General features: G+C 36.5%; 3 long non-coding RNA genes across 3 annotated transcripts in view; 1 reads left to right on the top strand and 2 right to left on the bottom strand.

Annotated features, from left to right (window-relative positions):
• Positions 1 to 9,165: 9,165 nt before the first annotated feature.
• LOC122144895 lies at positions 9,166 to 10,107 on the bottom strand. Its single transcript, XR_006159908.1, has 3 exons — positions 9,975 to 10,107; positions 9,387 to 9,452; positions 9,166 to 9,207 (listed from the first exon to the last, which is right to left on the bottom strand). It is a non-coding gene; the product is annotated as an uncharacterized LOC122144895 (long non-coding RNA).
• On the top strand, positions 9,526 to 10,487 carry LOC122144889. The gene is made up of 3 exons (XR_006159901.1): positions 9,526 to 9,772; positions 10,007 to 10,103; positions 10,431 to 10,487. It is a non-coding gene; the product is annotated as an uncharacterized LOC122144889 (long non-coding RNA).
• Positions 10,488 to 13,939: 3,452 nt separating this feature from the next.
• Positions 13,940 to 19,893, bottom strand: part of LOC122144892 — a 316,590-nt gene continuing 310,636 nt past the window's right edge. Inside the window, exon 4 of the long non-coding RNA XR_006159905.1 lies at positions 13,940 to 13,985. This is a non-coding gene — a long non-coding RNA (uncharacterized LOC122144892). The remainder of the gene's footprint in view (positions 13,986 to 19,893) is intronic.

Genomic DNA, 19,893 nt, shown 5'->3' with positions numbered 1-19,893 from the left:
TATTCTTACTTGTAACAAGAAACTACGGGCATTTCAGGAATTGTGAAACGTAAGATTTTATTTAGGTAGTTATGTTTTGAAATTAATACAAAGGTTTCTCCAAATTAAAATATTTGGTTATTGTCCATAATTATGTGCACACATATCCACATTGCTCAAACTAGTCTTTGTAACTAAGCATTTAAAGCGTTTCACAAAAAAAAAAACTTGTTTTAGCAAGTTTGTTTTTCCGTCACAAGAATAACTTTATTCACTACTCGATGCGGAAACAATAGTAAGACGCGAAAAAGTATGAATCTGTCACATGTCCAATCAAAATTCAGTGAGACGAGATCCAACTCCGCCCCCTGTACGTAGATCTAACTCCGCCCCCTGGACCTGGATCCCACTCCGCCCCCTGTACGTAGATCCAACTCCGCCCCCTGGATCTTGTGTTCTGCAGTGAGGGGCTACTGGATGATTTGAAATGGTTTGGCAGTTTGCAGTTTGTTTACGATTGCTGCAGCGCTGTTGGAGTGTGTTTGGTGAATCGTTGTTTAGACTGCTGGGCTTTTGCGAATCTATTGGAGTTGAAATATCCGTTGATATGCGTTGTTTTGGATTGTGTTCGCTTGTTTTAGGAAGTGTCTTATGCTGTATTTAGCCACACTGTTGGAGTGTGTTTGGTGAATCGTTGTTTAGACTGCTGGGCTTTTGTGAGTCTATTGAAGTTGTGATGCATATCTAATGATATGTGGTGTTTGAATTGTTCGTTTGTGTGTCGTATTTAGACGCGCTGTGTGCGTGCTTCAATCATGAGTGAGATTGAAACCGGGGCAGATGTTGTACTTGAACCGGACAAATGTAGAAGAAAAGTTCAACTCACAGCAAAGGCTTTGACTTATAAACTTGAGCAACTTCAGAAAGAACGAAAAAGAAACGTAAATGTGATTAAAAGTTCTATACCAGCCATCAAAGAACTCACGCTGAAAAATGAGAATGTCTCAGCTGTACAGTCTGAACTTGAAGCTTTGGGGCAAACTTTTAAAGAGACAGTTAAGCTTCATGATTCAGTGATCCCATTATTGCCTATTGATGAGCAAATCAAACAAAATGAGTGGTTTTCAAGCATCTATAAATACAGTGATGAATTTATAAAAGAGACCAATGAATGGATACATGGAATTAAGAAAGGCCATGAGGATAACCAGGATCAACAGTTGAAAACAGTTGAATGCCCTTCGAATGATCCAAAAACCCAGAATATGCCTCAGATTTCCATGCAGAATCAAGATGATATAAACCCAAGTGACAGTATCTCTAATATAGGAAGTAAAGTATCAAGTCAACGTAGTGCTGCCACAAGACGTTCAACCACATCAACAACTTCTTCGGCCCGCATTAAGGCAGAGGCTGACATTGCAGCCTTGCTGGTACGTCAAAATTTAATGAAGGAAAAACACGCAATTGAAGAAAAGGAACAGACCTTAAGGAAACAGAAAGAGGATTTTGAATTGCGAATGGAGATTGCTGCAACTATGGCAAAAGTGAAAGTGCTTAAAGGTTCTAGTGTGCATCGTGTTAAAAGTGATGTGACTCATCGTTCTGATGTAATGAATCCCTATTTTGATAAAGGACAACAGGCACTCAGTGCTGATGCAAATTCATTTACTCCTAGAGCTGATACGCAACAAATTGTTTCATCTATGGGTGGTGATGGCAGTGAAGGTGCCAAGCCAAAGGGGAACGTTTCTAACATAATTTATTCCCAGAATATGAACATCTCAAAATTAAGTAAAACCAATCCAAGTGGTTATGTGAATTCTGGTCCAGGAAATAAGGATCAAGTTCTCCATATTATGGATAAGCAAAATGAAATAACATCTTTACTGATTCAACAACAGTGTTTGTCATCTTTGCCGAAAAGGGAAATTCAAGTGTTTGATGGAAACCCTCTGCAATATCATGCCTTTATGAAATCCTTTGAAAGTTGTGTGGAGCGTAAAACTGAAAGCTCTAGTGATCGCTTATATTTTCTTGAACAATATACCAGGGGTCATCCAAAGGAGATTATAAAGAGTTGCCAGCATATGCCTGCCGACCGTGGGTATTTAAGAGCCAAGGGTTTGCTACAAGAGCATTTTGGTGACCAGTATATAATTGCATCTACTTATATGGAAAAGGCTCTTTCATGGGCAAGTATCAAAAGTGAAGATGTCAGAGCTTTAACAGGATTATAGTCTGTTTCTAAGAAGCTGTTGTAACTCCACGGAAGATATTCAGTATTTTCACGAGTTGGATATACCCTCTAATATGTTGACAGTGGTGAAGAAATTACCATTCAAGTTGAGGGAAAAAATGGAGATCTGAAGTCTGTGAATTGCAGGAAGCTGTCCAACAAAGAGCTACCTTCAGTGACATCGTTAACTTCGTTGAAAGACAAGTAAAAATAATGACTGATCCAGTTTTCGGAGACATACAGGATGGTCCCGCATTTACAGGTAGTAAACTGTTGAACAAATACAAGTCTCAGTCTTATCTTAAATCTAAAAGAAGCAGTTTTGCTACTACCGTCACAGAAATGGAAAAGAAGTCAGAAGTTGGAACCAACAAAAAAGAAATAGTACCCCGCAACAAGAGTTGTTTGTTTTGCAGATGTGGACATGCTCTGGAGTTGTGCCCTCTATTGGAAAAGAGGAGCCATAGTGAGAAGATTGCATTCTTAAGAGTATGGCGTCTGTTTTGGCTGTATGTGCACAGGGCACATCAGTAAAGATTGTAGAAGTCGCCTTTCATGTAAAGTGTGTAATCTTAAACATCCTAGTATACTTCACATCTACCCAAGGGCCAATGAGACCGATTCGAAATCTGTCAGGAGACACACGGACACTGTAATGGGTGTTCCAGAAACTGTTGAGTCCAGTGGATTTATTGGGGCTGGTGAATTTGAATGTAAGCTTTCCATAGTACCTGTGCAAGTGAAATCTAAAAAGGGTAATAAGACTGTGATTACTTACGCTTTTCTGGATCAAGGTAGCTCTGCGGTATTTTGTACACCTTCACTGATGAACAGACTTGGTCTTTCAGGTAAAAAGACTAATATTCTCTTGCCTACTATGGGACAGGAGAAAGTCACAAGTACCCATGTTGTTTCTGGATTAGAGGTGGCTGGTTTGAACAAAGATGACTTTTGGGAGTTGCCTGATGCTTATACTCAAAATACTATGCCTGTGCATAGTGGAAACATCCCAAGACAAAAGGATCTGAAGGGGTGGCCACATCTGAATCATGTGTCTCTACCTGAAATTGACTCTGATGTTGAACTTCTTATAGGAATCAATGCCCCAAGGGTTATGGAGCCGATTCAAGTGATCTGCAGTGTCAACAACGGACCATATGCAATTAAAACCAGGTTGGGATGGACAGTAAATGGTCCACTAGGAGAAGATGGTGGTGACCAGTCTGCCTTTAAGTATCCTGACGTTACGGTCAACCGGATTTCAGTTTCAAACTTGGGAGAGTTGTGGCAGCAACAATTCAAGGTTGATTTTCCAGAGTGTAACGAAAACGAACAGGTTTGGGCTTTCAAGAGAAGATCACAAATTCATTGAGGTGGTAACAAACTCGTTACAGCTTGTAGATGGTCATTATACTATTGGCTTACCTCTGAGGAAGAAAAATGTTTGTATGCCAAACAACAGGACAATTGCTGAACAGCGTGCTCTGAACCTAAAGAAAAGGCTGAAGAGGGATGTTTCATTTCATTCTGAATACTCCGCTGTCATGAAAGACATTATCTCTAAAGGTTACGCAGAGAGAGTGCCAACGGAGGACTTAAGACGTGGCGATGGGAAGGTATGGTACATACCACATCACGGTGTCCATCACCCAAGAAAGGGAAAGCTTCGGGTTGTCTTTGATTGTGGTGCTACATTTCGAGGTATATCTTTAAATAGCCAATTGTTACAAGGTCCGGTCTCACCAGTTCTTTGATCGGGGTGATTTCCAGATTCAGGAAGGAAAGAGTTGTGATCACAGCTGATATCGAAGCCATGTTTTACCAGGTGAGGGTACCAAAACAAGATACAGACATGTTAAGATTTCTTTTGTGGCCCGATGGTGACCTTACGCGGAATATGGTCGAACATCGTATGGTTGTGCATCTTTTTGGTGCTACTTCATCACCCAGTTGTGCAAACTTTGCCCTCAGACGGTGTGCTGAAGACAATAAAGACTTCAGCAAGGAAGTAACCGAGGCAATCCTGCATTGTTTTTATGTGGACGACTGTTTGTTGTCAGTGAATTCGGAGGAAGAGGCTGTTTTTCTTTATCGCAACCTTTTTGCTATTTGTGCGAAAGGAGGGTTTTCGTTGACAAAATGGATGAGTAATAATCAAAATGTTCTGGCAAAAATCCCAGAGGAATTCAGAGCAAAACATGTGAAGGACTTGGATTTGGAACAAGATTTACTTCCGGTGGAAAGAGTCCTGGGAGTACAATGGTGCATACAATCTGATGCCTTCAAGTTTAAGATCGTGCTGCAGCAAAGACCTTTGACCAAAAGAGGGATCCTGGCTACCATGAGTTCTGTCTACGATCCTTTAGGAATCCTGTCTCCTGTAATTTTATATGCAAAAAAGATCTTGCAAGATTTGTGCAGGAAGAAATTAGGCTGGGACGAAATTATTCCAGCTTCAAATGCTCAGACATGGATCAAGTGGTACTTATAAATGTCTCCTACTGGTATTTAATATAATTATTAATTTATAATAATTAGGGGCTGGTATGTAGGAGCCATGTAATGGGAAAATCATGTGACCTAATGTTTATGGGAGTGTCATTCATTAAGTGGGGTTAAAAACACCTGTGGGGTGTGTGCGGGAGGAAGGGAAGAATGGGGGTGAGTGCTGGAGCACATATTTTGTTGACCGTACAAGCCTGTACAAACCTGTACAAATAAAACAACAGTTAAGCTTTTAAGGAAACGCGTCACGAAAGTTATTCCTCCACTCAGCTCCCTAATCTCTAAAAGCCGTTCACACTAAGAACGATAACTTATGTATAAAGGTCATGATAGCTTTGTAGTTGTTCACAGTCAACAAAAAAAAATCTCCTAACAACCGAAACGCAGATGATTTGTTGAGGTAGTACAGTTTCATTAAAGAGTCGCTGAGTCACTATTAGTAAGAGTTACTATTAGTGTCACTGTGCACATTTAACAATTTTAGTTTTGCACATTTTTTTCCCCAAGTAAATTATTAACAAAGGGTCTTTATCATTCAACATAGACTTTTTAGAGATTTTAACCATTTTGCATTGTCATATCCTCATCAAAAAACATACCTGGAGTTTTGTTTTATTATGTGTTAGTTATCCTTTGTCTTACTCTTCTGCAATCAAAACACTGACCCATACATACTCTAGCAAATTTCACCAGATTTCAAATAATGTTTTCACCATGGCAGTCCTTAGGGCTCCTAAAGTAGTTTAACATCCCGAACAAAGCTTATTCAGGTATCTTTCAGAACATATTTTCACGAAGAATAAGAATAAAACAGAATAAAATTGTAGTAAAAAAGTGAAAGTCGTGACATTTGTCAAGTATGGTGACCCATACTCGAAATTGGTGCTCTGCATTTAACCCATCCAAGTGCACACACACAGCAGTAAGAAGTGAACACACCGTGAACACACACCCGGAGCAGTGGGCAGCTATATCCAGCGCCCGGGGAGCAACTGGGGGTTCAGTGCCTTGCTCAAGGGCACTTCAGCCATGGGTATTGAGGGTGGAAGAGAGCGCTGTTCATTCACTCCCCACTCACCTACAACTCCTGCCAGCACCGAGACTTGAACCTGCGACCTTCTGGTTACAAGTCCAAAGCAAAGTGTGTAATACTTTCAAAAGGAACAACACTGCATTTTATTTTTTTTTTTCCCTGTAAACACACAGCTGATACCTGGGAAACAGCTTTATAGGTTATGCTGTGAAACTGTAAACAATCCTTTGAATAAAGTGCCAATGGCATGAAACCTGAATGGAACTCACATTTTAAAGTAAAATTTAAAGTAAAATCCATCAGAAGGTTGTCCAGAAAAAAAAATTGGACACACACAAAAAACCTGCTGTGTGAAAAAGAGCAGTAAATACTTAGAAAAAAGTGCATTTCAAATACATTTAAACATTTACCTCTCATTCAGTCATAATTAGGCTGCAAGACTTAATTATGACTTATCACAGAACATGTTTGTAAAGCTTTAAATGTTAATTGTTAAAAAGCAATGTTATCAGCTTTTACGACTAAACATTTGCAAACAACATTGTACTGCAGAATCTGCACAAATAAAAGTCTGCACACTGTGATTTTCATCGGATTTAAATATGTTAATATGTTAATATGTTTTAAAAAATTCAAAAATGTAATAAAGCGATAAAATGTTAAACAAAACAGCTTATGCCTGAATTGACAGGAATTCGACAACCTGTGGGAAATGAGGCAGAACACTATTCACTCATTATTTGGAGAAAAAATTTGCATTGCAGTGCAAAAAGGTCAACATCATGTCCAAATGTTCAGGGGCTTAGGCTTGCTCTCTTTTTAGAGGATATGTTTCTCTAAACAGCCGCAGTTTACAGGTTACTCTTCTTTTTTGAAGGCTCAAAGTAAAGTGCTCCCACACTTTGGATGACTTCGTCCGATTAGTTTTATCTTCCGCTTTTTTCATTTTCTTTCTCGAGCTTACTCCACTGCCACCTGCCTCACCCATCACGCTGAATGATGCAGAGACGCTGTGAGGGAAGCACGTGACATAAAAAGAGGCCAGCTATTGGATATTCGCTACTTCTCCTGCTGTACTGGCTGAGTAAAACCTCCGGTGGCTCATTACTGCCACACTTTGGTCACCGCAGATTTAAAATATGCACGAAATGAGCCGCTTATGGCAAATAAAAATTATTTAGCAACTAATCGATGACTAAATTAGTTGACAACTATTTTAATAATAGATTTTAATCGATTAAATCGATTAGTTGTTTTCAGCTCTAATGTCAACAACAATCTAGCGAATAATATTGCAAGAACTTATCAAAAGACATGTTTCTCTGTCTCATTAGTAATACTTTTCAAGGTCTTTAGCCTAACATTTTCTGCAGTAAACCAGTTATCTTTCACAATATATCAAATATTTTCTGAGGTAATAAATTATAAAATAAGACTAAATGCATCAATTATACAAAAGCAGCCATGCTGAATTGTGAAATGTGGGGCAGGTTAATAGTTTTCTGCAGTAAATATGTTCCTACTTGCAAAAAAAAAAGGCTGTAAAATTGTTGTAGAAATAAAAAAACTGTTTTTACACAAATTAAAAAAAATGAAAAAAAAATAAAAAAACTAAGTTTTTTATAAAGTAAAGAAAGGGTATATAAACATTATGGTTTGTGGTAGTCAAAATCAATATATTTCAAGGCTGTCTGGAATAATAAATGATAGAAAAACATTTCTTTCAGATATTCATCAAAGAAACACTCATCAATACACTGAAAAAAAATGTTTCATTCAGCCATCATTTGGGGCAATTTTTTTTTTTTTTTTTTTTTTTTTTTTATTGGCTCAAATCAAATGTGATGTGAATCATTAACCTATTTTTTTTTTTTTAATTGGATGAATGAAATATTTTTTTTCAGTGTAACTGAAATAACATAGGAAATGAACACGGGTCATTTTAGACCCACGTTGTGGATTAGAGGGGTAGTGATACAAAAATGATTTTTATTAAAAAAGTAAGAAAAAATAAAAAGAAGGATTTGTGATGATCAAAAACAAGTTAACTTGGGAATTCCTGGTATTCTGAATGATGAAATTAATTTTTTTGCAAATATCGGTAACTCAGTCAGGCCACTTAAGACCCATGATGTGCATCAAAGGGTTAATGCAGTGTTTTAGAGATGTGAGATTACACTTTAAACACCTCAAACATACTCTCACACACTGACGTTAAACACAAATATCTAGCAGATACAAGCTCATGCAGAAGCTGTTTGTCCAACAAGTAAAATCACATTTCTGTACAGATGTGAATCAAAGAGACAACAGAAGAGTATTTTGCATCTACAGTTTGCACTTTTTAAAAATGAGATTAACGCATATGGTCTCTTTAAGACTTTACGAATCAAACATGAAAATGTGCCATATGTGACAAATAATTTAGATAATTAGTTAAAAGTCCTTGTATTAGGCAAATTCTTTTGAGGTTTTTAAGGGATTTCATGAATTCATCTTTAAGTACCACACTTTAAACCCTCCTGAATAAATTTCCTGATGCAACGTGGTGATTCACACCAATCCCAAAACTTAAACATTGACATTGAAAACTGAGGTTGTCACAGGAGGATCTCAGTCTTGCACTTTGATCATCATCTCACGGCAATAGGTACATACTCCACATCATCTTCCTCTTTAACCTCCTGTAAAAAACACATCACATAAGAGAATATAATTCTAAAACAACCATCAGAAGTGTGACCCTTATTACAGACTTACATTAGACTCTTCAAAAGATGCATGGATCTGTTATAAAAAAAGTTGGAAGCTATATTAAAGGCAAATGGGGGTAAAACACCTTAATAATGAAATATTGCCATTTTACCAGGTATTCACAGTTTTTATTTTTTGTCCAACCCCTGGACAATTTATTGAATTAATGTCAAATTGAACAATAAATATCTGAACTGATATGTGATTTTGCTAACAAGATCCAATCTACCAGAAAAATGGAAAAAGAACCAAAAGTGATGGATGGTGTAAATGCCACCATGGTGTTGTAAAGCAGGTTTGATGATTTAAAAAATGCATTTGCTCATGGACTGTCATGCAAACAAGAAGAAATGTGCATTGGTGTCACTTTCATTTCCTGAAGCCTTCAGTTTCCCGTTAGTTGGTTTTGGCACAGAGTGAGTTTCTGCTAAAATAAACAAACACTGTTCACCACTCAAAGCAAACAAAGTTCAGTCCACTTAAATTTCTAAAATGCAACTTAATAGATTTGTATTGGAGATATATTAACCATTTTTATTAACATAACTTTCTTCTGTTATTGTTAAGAACAATAAGATATTTTATTATATATTATATACACTGACTGAAGTGTTATTAACAATAAAAACTGAAGTATGAAGTATTGATGGTAAACCTCATCAAGCAGATCAAGCAGTCCTCCAGTGGTTCTCAGTTGCTTCATGTAAAATAAATAAATAAAAAGTAAATAAATAGCTTTTATATGTATTGGATATGGTGGTGTTGTGAGTGAGGTGTCTGACTGATCATTATACAAACCCACAGTCATACACATTTAAATCTGCATTGCTGAATTTATACAGGGATAGACAACAAATTAGTAATAATTGATCTTACCGATTTTTCATTTTCTTTTGAGAAAAATGGGATCAGCATAAATTATGTCTTCATCACAGGTCTCAACTGCTTCAAAAAAAAAAAAGAAAAAAAAAAAAAAAAAAAACCTTAAACAATCCTAACTGGGTCTGTTTTTTTTGTGACAAGTGTGTTATTGTTGTTGTCAAAGTTAAAGAATTAATGTATTTTAATAGGGTGGAGGTAGTATTGGTAGTGACTCTATATTAGGCTTGTTTAGTACTACAAATGTGTTGGACTACAAATCCCATGAGTCCAAGTACTATAAAGAAGGAAATCAAACTTTTTGGTCTTCCTCTTTGTGGGACCACATGCTAACAAACAACATTGGATTTTCCATTTTCTTACGCACGGTTGACTCTGTTAAGGTGAGGGGGAGCAATTTGTAGTGGTCTGAGTCGAGTGAGTGTTGTTTTTTTGTTGTTGTTTTTTACATTTAGTTTTATTCTGTTATTTAATTTCAAAGAATATATAAGTGTACATAACTCATAACTATGACTATCAAACAATTACAATATTTATAAAGATTATTTGTTATAATAATTGTTAAAATCAGTAGGTAACAGTGACCTTCATGATCAGTTTTTCTATGTTTCCTGCAGATGCAGAAGATCATAACTGCAGCTACAATCAACAGAGGTCCAGCAGCAGAAATCAGCACTATGAGAGAAACTGAGCCTGTAATTAAAATACAATAATGTAAGTGAATATGTCATTTTGATCTAAAAACAAAAAAGAGATCAGCTCAGTAAATAATGATCTACAACAAAAGAGAGATCAGCTCAGTAAATAAACTTATTTACTGAGCTGATCTCTCTTTTGTTGTAGATCAAATATGCTGACATACCTGAACATGTGTGAAAGAGTTGAGTGATGTTGAGATGTTGAGTCTGGTTGCTGATGGGATTGTTGATCACACAGCTGTAGCTGTTTTCATCCTGATATTCCACCTCCAGAGGTAGAGAGAGACTGATGCTGAGATCAGACACACTGATGCTGGACAATAAACTGTTTCCTTTGTACCAGGAGAGAGTCACATGACCCACATTCACCACTGAACACAACAATGAACAATTCTGCTGTGATGATGATGATGATGATGATGAAGATTGTGAAGAGTTACTGATGATGACAGGAACAGGCAGATGAGCTGAAAACATGATAAAGTGTAATGTAAACAAATCTGAGAGTGAGTGTTTTTTTTTTTTTTTTTTTTTTAGTGAGTGTTTTTTTTTTTTTTTTTTTCTTTCTCACTATGTAGAATAAGAGTATGTGAATGTTTGGACAAATGAGATCTTTACTCACCATAGACCGAAACACTGAATGATTTTGATGACCACTTAATTCCAAATATAATTGCTTCATAGTGTCCAGTATGTTGAGTTGTGATGTTTGTGATGGTCAGAGATCCAGTCTGATTGTCCAGCTTCCAGTCTGTCTCTGAATCTCTCATCAGGACCATCATATGTGGAGAAGATTTGCTTCTCAGTTATGATTTTAGCTATGAGAGTCTTTTCAACACCAAATTTCCATGTAATGTAGTCTTCTATATGTATAGTGACATCAGTGTGTAGAGTGACAGAATTTCTCTCAATCACTGATATTGACTCTCCAAACACACCTGAAGACCATGAAGAGATTTTGCACATAATAATAATAATCCTTGGTTTAAACTTGGTTAAAATGAGCTTTTTTTTCCATTTTTGAAGGAGTGGATGCTGAGCTGCCCATATCCTTAATATTGATATTAATCATATTATTACATTATTTCTTGTTTGACTATAGATCAAGTTATGGCAAGGGTAAAATGTGTAACCTTATGTGTGCTTATGAGATATTAAAGAATCCTGCTTTATTCTATACTTCTACTCTCTAAGATGATGACTTCATAGTGTGTGTGTAACGAACCATACTGATAACATTCTACTTCTCCTTGAAGTTCTGTTATGTTCTCTGCGTATGTGTGTTAGTATCTGTCTGTGCAGGGAGAAGCTCAGACAGTCCTAGGACGTTCATGCAAGTCCATCGTATCAGATATGTCTTTGGAGAGACGTATTTGCATCTGACCTCTGATAACTTGTCACCAAAATAGTCATCAGAAGATATGCTTCAAACTTGCATCCATATGTGGAAACTAAGTTTATCTAGGTTTTGGAACCAATCAGAATTTTTCTGACCTAAGCATTGATACATTTAGTATCTTCTGTCAAGAATATAATTGTTGGTGATTTTGAGTTGTACGCAGAGCAGCCTACGAACTCCATCGAGAGTGTTGAAGCTGACTTCTGCTGATGAAACTGCAAACTATTTTCTTCAGTAAAATTATGATTAATTGATCGAATCTCTGACTCCTGGTCTTCATTGCGACACACACGGTCATTGGGTTTTAAACTGAACATTCCCCTACATTTGCATTTACAACAGCATGCAAAGGCACGAAACAGAATGAAAGGCATGATATATGAACAGACAGACGTATAATGTGAATGTGTATATATTAGCAGATGAAAATTATCTAATCTAAACTGTATGTTTATTACTCTAAAAAAACATTACAGCATAAACATGCTTTTATAACTTACCAATCTGACCGCACAAACAGACAGAACACAACAAACATGTGAAACATTTTCTTTAGTTGTTCAGTGTCTGATCTAAGAAGAATATCCGGTAAAAACACACACTGATGTGTGAATCCTCCCACAATGGACCTCCTGTTCACACCTGTGTTTGCATAGTTCATTATGTTATAGTTCATCTGGCCTTATTAAGACTAATATATATAAATTTATTTTTTACAGATAGTTCTCAGACTATTAAATAGATGTATAAGAAGCTAAAGTATAAGAATAATGATATCAGAAGAACTATAGAAAAACTGAGCCTAACATTTGTGAATTAAAATGGTTGTATATAAATACGTTTTTTGATTGCTTGTGAAAAAAAAAAAAAAAAAAAAAATACAAAGTTAAAACCATTTGCCATTTCACAGTACCAGGTTTACCCGAGGTTCATCTTCTGAGTCAAACTGAAACCTGCTGTGGTCGGCTTCTAGAAATGTGGTTTGATCTGCTGCGTGGACAAACCTGTTGTATGTTTAGTTTGGTAGGTGAAAGCCTTCTTCCTGTCCTGCTGTTACGAGCAGCTTTTTAAGACCTTTTGTTTTAATCTACAGAAAGAATTATGATGAGACACTGCTTCTTACACAGAGGGAGTGAAAACAATAACAAAATGGTCATATGTAACTTACAATACTTTTTGTGATTGTCAGTTGTTTGGTTTGAAAGAAACTGATACTATTAAGCTTGTACTTGGTTGACTTATTACAGGTAAACATTTCCCTTTGTATGGACACATTATTCAATTATATTAACAAACAAAAAATGTTTTCCCCACATTTTATTGTAAAATAAATATAAATACTATAGCGTAGCGAACTCTCATTTGTTGTAAATGAAAGTGAAAGTGAGCAATGTGACAAAGTGATGACAGCCAACCCCCATCCAAGTGCGCACACACACAGCAGTGAGTAGTGAACACACACCATTTACAATTGAGGTGCCTTGCTCAAGTGTCTTACCTCAGTCATGGGTATAGTATGTGGAAGAGAGTGCTGTTCATTCACTCCCTCCAACCTAAAACTCCTGCCAGTATTGAGACTCGAACCCACAACCTTCAGGTTACAAGTCTGACTCTTTCACCGTTAGACCAAAACTGCCCATCAATTAGAAGTTTGGATGGTGTGAAAAATCCATCCACTGTGCAAAAAAAACCTTAGTGGCCTTTAACCTTTTCATTCCAATGACTTTTTACTGTTTTAATGTTATAGCTAAAAAAAGTCTTATAATGGTTTTAGTAGATTCCCATTGCACTAAACCACATACAATGAAACCATACATACAATAAACCTAAAAACAAACTGTAAATATAAAAAAAAAACATACACAATTTGAGTTGCTTATTTTGCCTGTTGTTTCTTGAAAGGTTCCGCAGCATCTACTTACAGCAATGTAGAGCTGTAATCAGGGACAAGTGATTTTCTCCTTTGGACACTAGAGAGAGATAATGAGCTTGTACTACATTTGCTAAAATGTCCAGCTGATGATGTTGTGTGTGGTGATACTGTAAACCACTAATGCACTCAATGTTCAATGAAAACTGTCTAAAAAAGTATAAATCAAGAGCCATAAATGACAGACAAAACGGCACACTGAAGGGTGATTTTTTTTTTAATAAAGAAACTACATTTCCATACGATAAAACATTTAGTAGAGTTTCTGATACTGTGCTATTTTGTGAGGCATCAAATTAAAGCAACAATATTTTGGACACACAATCACAACTTATGCGAGATCATAACACAAAAAAAAAAAAAAAAAAAATTATTCATTAGATGAAACCTCAAAAGATGTGATAAAATGGCAAAATTAACTGAGCTGTATAGGCAGAGATAAAATGTGAACAAAACCAAAACAGTACAGTCAGCATCCTGTATGAGCTCTATCATCAGTTCCAGTAGACACGGTATTTGATCATCGTTTTTTTGGGGACATTTTCATACACAGCCTCCGACTTTGATTTCTGCAAGAAAACGCAAACTTAAACAGGAACATTGCTGATGTGACAGAAAAATTAATGGCAGACCATCGTTATGTTTCTCTCTTTACAACAAGACCTTATTAATGTTTCTATAAAATCATTTTAAAAATAGTTTTAAATTCCCTAAATCTGTAGAACTGAACAAAATGTAAAGGACACATTAGGAAGAACAGCAGTTTTGTTTTTCAAAGAACACTGCTACTACAGAACAGATGCTAACACGGAGCAGTTGGAGGAAATTACTTCAGTCATCTAGTTCATCACATGACTTTTAAAACCGTTAAATCATCAAACAAATTATTTCAGTTCTGAAAGTTTGAGAATTGTTGCATTTCACACAAAAGCAACTTATTTGTTGCAGCATGTCTACAAAGCAACCAGCTTTAGTTTGAAGCTACATTTCACCTCAGATGATGATGAACTGCAGAGCAGCTGCAGCTCGAGGCCAGACTTCAGCACAGGTAACATGAGTCAACAACTGTCTTTTTTTTCCATTGAAAATCTAATGATATAAAACTGATGTTGTATGATTTATTTTAAAATAACAAATCCATTTATTTATACTGCATGATTTTAAATGGCAGATTATTTAAATTAGTAGGCCATACAGGTTTGGGTTTGGTGTAATGGTAAAAGGTTTTACATAAACAATTCATAACAAGTGATATCATTATATGTGCAAAAAAAAAAAAAAACAAAACAACAACAAAAAAAAAAACTTTCACACAGAAAGTAGAACCTTAAAAATAGAAATGAGCTTTCAGTGAACTACAAAGTTGCTGTAGTCACCTGGGAGTGATCTAGTGCAGTCAAATGATACACTGAACGAGGTTGATAAAGCAAGAATGATCACAGTGCCAGTGGATTAGAGACCTGCTCCCCGAGACCCGACGCAACAGAGCGCGGCGAGGGGCAAGAAGAGCGAGTGCTGGTGCGCGCGGGTAGACACTCGTGTGTGTGCGGGAATCAGGAGAATAAAATGATTCACGGGACTCCCACAAAATATAAATATCTAAACATAAAATATCTTTATAATTTTTTTTTTATTAATCTATTGCACAAAAGCAACATGAACTAACACAAAATATAAACGATTAACAGCTGCAAGCGTATGCAGAGTTTCTATTTAGGCTTTAAAAAACACGTGTTTTACAGCGTTGAGCAATGCAGTGCTGAAATTTGCGTGCTCACGAATCCTCTAATTATAACACATGAATTGTAGACATTATGAAAGATTCATTGTGCATATATTTAATGTGTTATAACATAGATTTGTAAGATTGCGATGATGAGATGGGGGATTCTTTTACAGATTATAAATGCAGAGCTCTTTGCTGGCATTCTGCCAAAACCATGCACACAGCAGCCGCTTGCTTTGGTTAAAAATACGTGTTCTGTGAATGTTGAGCTTTAATAACAAATATTTATCGGGGGCGTGTATGCTGAGATTTCATAAATTTCTTGTAGAAAACAAGTTACGTAACTAGTAATGCAACTAATTACTAATTACTTTTGAAATGAAGTAATCAGAACAGTAACGTGATTACTTCTTCTAAAAAGAGTTATCGGTAATCTGATGACATTATGCCCAACACTGGTCCTGGATAGGGTTAAGCACACAAACGACGTGCAATCATTATAAGTTTAAAAAACACACAAATGTAAATTAATGATTTTAATGATAGCAAGATTTGCTTGGCTATGAACATTTTATTCTATATTACAGAAATTACAGTATGAGCGCAAAGAAACTGTTTTGACTTTAATAATAATCATGCACATTTGATTAGTATAATAAGCTGCTGGACGTCAGCAGATGCAACAGTAGCAGTTGTCTTTCTGCTTGCCATTACAACTTCTCACATTCACTGGCAGGGCCGTAGCTGTGGTTAGCGGGGCCCCGGTGCTGGTTTCTGAATAATTGTTGGTTAGACTGTGGATTCATTCTTGTTAAAACTACAAAGTAATTCAGTCAAGAGCAGTGAGTGATTTTCTTCCATTTTTTTTTCTTGGATTAACATTAAGGACACCCACTGCACCTAACAGCTAATTAGGCCGGTCACTTTAAGAGACAAAATGCACACATCCGATTTCTTTCTCCACTGTTTACTTTCACTTAAGACATAACCACAGTTTTTTTTTGTTCGAGGACACTCTCCAAGACAGGTTTTTTTCGAGGACACTCTCCAAGACAGGTTTTTTGACATAATTTGTATCTATTGGTCGGTACAAGAGCAAGAACAAGCAAATTTCGTTGTTCAAGCGCTTTTTAGACGACTCTCTCTGCATCCACCCTGCACAAACCACTGCGCGCGGGTGTTGAATTGGGCTCTTTCACATATCTTTTTCTGTTTGCATGTTTACACTAACTACTGTACTTGTATTTTTTCGTTCAGGTGTTAAAGGACACGAAGTAGAGCTCGGTTCGGTGTTGCTGTCTGTGAGATGCAGCTCTCTGCATGCGCACTGAACTCGGCTCAGTTGAGTTTTTCTGCGTCTTGTGTTTGAATGCTTTAAACTCTTTGAATGTTAAACTGGCAATGCTTAAAAACACGTGCAAATGATAAGCTTTTGTGACGATGTGCAGCAGTGGCAGGTCAACTGTCCTTTTTAGGCTGGCCTCAGCCAGTCGGTTTGAGGGTCCCCACCTCAGCCGTGGGCCCTTATAATCATCACCACATTTCACCCCACTAGTGACGGCTCTGTGTAACACTGCTGCTCTGTTTGTCATAAAAACGCTTGAATATTATGGAGTTACAGTAGGCTATAGGTTTAATCAGAATATTTAAATTAGGTGTATTCCCCCCAAATCCCCCAAAATGAAATACACAACACCAGCACTTTTTTAAGACAACATTACATCAGTAACATTGTTGCTTACAAACAATCCACAAATCATTGGGGTAAAAGTGCTTGGGTGTCAGATTAATGTGAAGTCCACCCTTTTCTTCCCGCCGCCCAATGCTTTTTATTTATTTATGTTTTTTTTTTTTTAAGTCAAATTAACTTTACTTTATTTTTACAAGCCAATTAAAATCTTTCCTAATTAAAGCAGTGGACAATGTAATTAATTTAGTTATTTTTACAAGCCAATCAAAAATCGTTGCCTAAAATTAAAAGCAGTGGGACTATAGTGTTTGCTGTTGTCGAGTGAGAACTGTTTTGAGGAAAAAAAGATCAAAGAGTACAATTATATGAGGACAAACGGCGCGTTTATATATATATAAATCGCCGTATCCTTTGATCGTAAATTACTTTGGCAGTTGGGCCACTAAACCACCCGATCTGTTCGCATGACCGTCTGATGCACATTAAATGCAAAACTTCAATCGAACTAACTGACTGCAACAACTTCTTGCAACAGTCGCGGTCTGATCTTACCTTTTTTGTGTGTTTTGGGTTTACACAATGCTGAATCAGGAGTCTTCTTAGAGTAGTTTTTTGGACTGCATTATAATTACAAAGTGTGTTAAAAATGGAAACAATTTCAGTATAATTTCAACATTTTGTATCTTAAAATAACTTCTACAGTTAATTTAACGTCTTGTTGAAGAGCCTGTTTTCCGGTTTCTTGGATGCAGCATCACAACTGCAGCTACAAATCAGCAGAATCAACAGCGGCAACAAGGTCAATATAATAAAATAGCGGTGAATGCCTTCTTTAACGGCATTTCTTACGAGATTGACAAAATGAACCATTAGTGTAAATCTGTCTGTCTGCTCTACAAACTCTAACATCTGTACTGTGGTTGTATATGTTAAGTATAGCTGGTGGCGTACCTGAGTGAATCGACAGAGTTAGTGATGTTGAGATGTGTGGTCACGGTGCTGATGGGATTGTTGATCACAGCTGTAGCTGTTGTGTATCCTGATAATCCCACCTCAGAGTGAGAAGGGCGTTATGAGATCAGACACAATGATGCTGGACAATAAACTGTTTCCTTTAACACCAGGAAAGTCACATCTCTCATTACCACTAGACACAACAATGAACAATTCTGCTGTGATGAAGATGATGATGATGATGAAGATTGTGAAGAATCTCTGGTTATGTTAGAGTAGGCAGGCGGCTGAAACAAAGTATAAACAGAAACATGGACAAATACATGTAGCAACATAATGCAACAATCTTGGTGTGTGTTTTCATTCTAATTTCAAACTATAAAATGATTAAACATTGTAATATTTATATGAAGACAATATCAGTGAATAGGGCCAGTCTGTACACTTTAAAATACTCACGGTTTCATTATTACAGCTATAGCTATAAGCAATATGCATATTAACATGGTTCTAGTGTGGGTGAGAAAAAATAAATAAATAAAAGAAAAAAACACTTTCATATCCAGTCTTAAACCTGCATCACTATCACAACGTAATGTTGTAAACCCTACAACAATGAGTGACTGTTTAATGATTTAAAAAATATTTTAAAATTAGAAATAATGTATGCTTTTATAAAGTTTAAAGTCCTCTAAAAATTGGTCTTGTTCATCAAATGTAAGTGCATACTTGCAGCATCCAGGCTAAATTACAAGTCAATTTATTTATTTATTTTGGTAATCAGCTTTGTTCTGTGGATTGAGCTTAATATGAATTGAATCTGGAATATATCTTTAATAAAACAAGATAGTAAAATGAGGCAAATGATACTCACCATAGACAGAAACACTGAATGTTTTTTTTGATGACAGTTCTTGCTACAATGATTTCTAGTTTATAATCTCCAAGCGTGTTGAGTTGTAGTGTTTATGGTGTAGAGAGATCAGAATCACAATCTGTCCAGCTTCAGTCTGTCTCAGTCTATCAGGACCATCAGATGTGAAGAGAAGACTCCAGAGGCTCTCTTTGTTTTGAGCTATCAGAGACTTTTCAGCTCTCCAAATTCCACATTGTTTGCTAGATCTTCCATGTATTTCAGTAACATCAGTGTGTGTAGAGTAACAGAATCTCCCTCCATGCTGTGGCTATGCACCATTTGTCCTCCAGAACCAAACACACCTCGCTAGAACAGAAACGAGAATCTGTGCTTTAAGTTTACAAATGTAAACTTTATACTTCAAACCACTCTTCCTACTGAAAGCGAAAAGGAAGCTGTAAAATTATTTTATAACTTACCAATCAAGCGCCACACCAGCACAAACAGAATACAAAACAAATGCGTAAACATTTTTTTCTTTTCAGCAGTTCCGGTATCTGATCTAATGAAACTATCACGCTACTCAAACCCTCAAACTGTTCATCTGGTGTTTGAATCCTCCTCCGACAGAGTCCTACAGCCTTCCCAGTGCACCATACACACACACACACACACCGCCGCGCCCTTGCCTTGCATACTGCATACACACAATTAATAGAAGTTAATCAATCAATGTATGGTACCTGTGCAGGCCAGCTGTTTAATGGTGGAAGCAGTTTTATCAATAAATCTTTATACAAATTTAAAACATTTTTATCGAACAGCATTAATGGTTTGACTTTTACTAAATATGTAGGTAGCCTGGAAGGTAGATATCATGCCGTTAAAGTCGAGCTGAATTTAATGAAGAAATAAACAGTTTAAAAAATGGTTTATGATCGTTCGCTGTTTTGATAAATTCATCATCAGTCTGTGAAGTGTAATACCATAAATAATTTTCCAAGTCAAACTGAAACCTGCTGGTTGGTTTTCTTTAGAAACATGGTTTGATCTGTTGGGTGGACATACATCTTTTTGCATCTGAGTGGCCATTTTGAGCATTGTATATTTAGTTTTGTAGATGGAGAGGCTTCTTCCTGTCCTGCTGCTATGAAAGTCACAACTGATGCCCTCATAGAACGTTTCAGTGAGATAAGGGTAATCCATCAAAAGCGGTCAAAAATCAGAATCTGAGTGAGATTTTTAGACTGT

This window comes from Cyprinus carpio, unplaced genomic scaffold (assembly GCF_018340385.1).
Source record: "Cyprinus carpio isolate SPL01 unplaced genomic scaffold, ASM1834038v1 S000006795, whole genome shotgun sequence".
Classification (NCBI taxonomy): Eukaryota; Metazoa; Chordata; class Actinopteri; order Cypriniformes; family Cyprinidae; genus Cyprinus; species Cyprinus carpio.
This window is presented reverse-complemented; position numbering and strand designations above follow the sequence as displayed.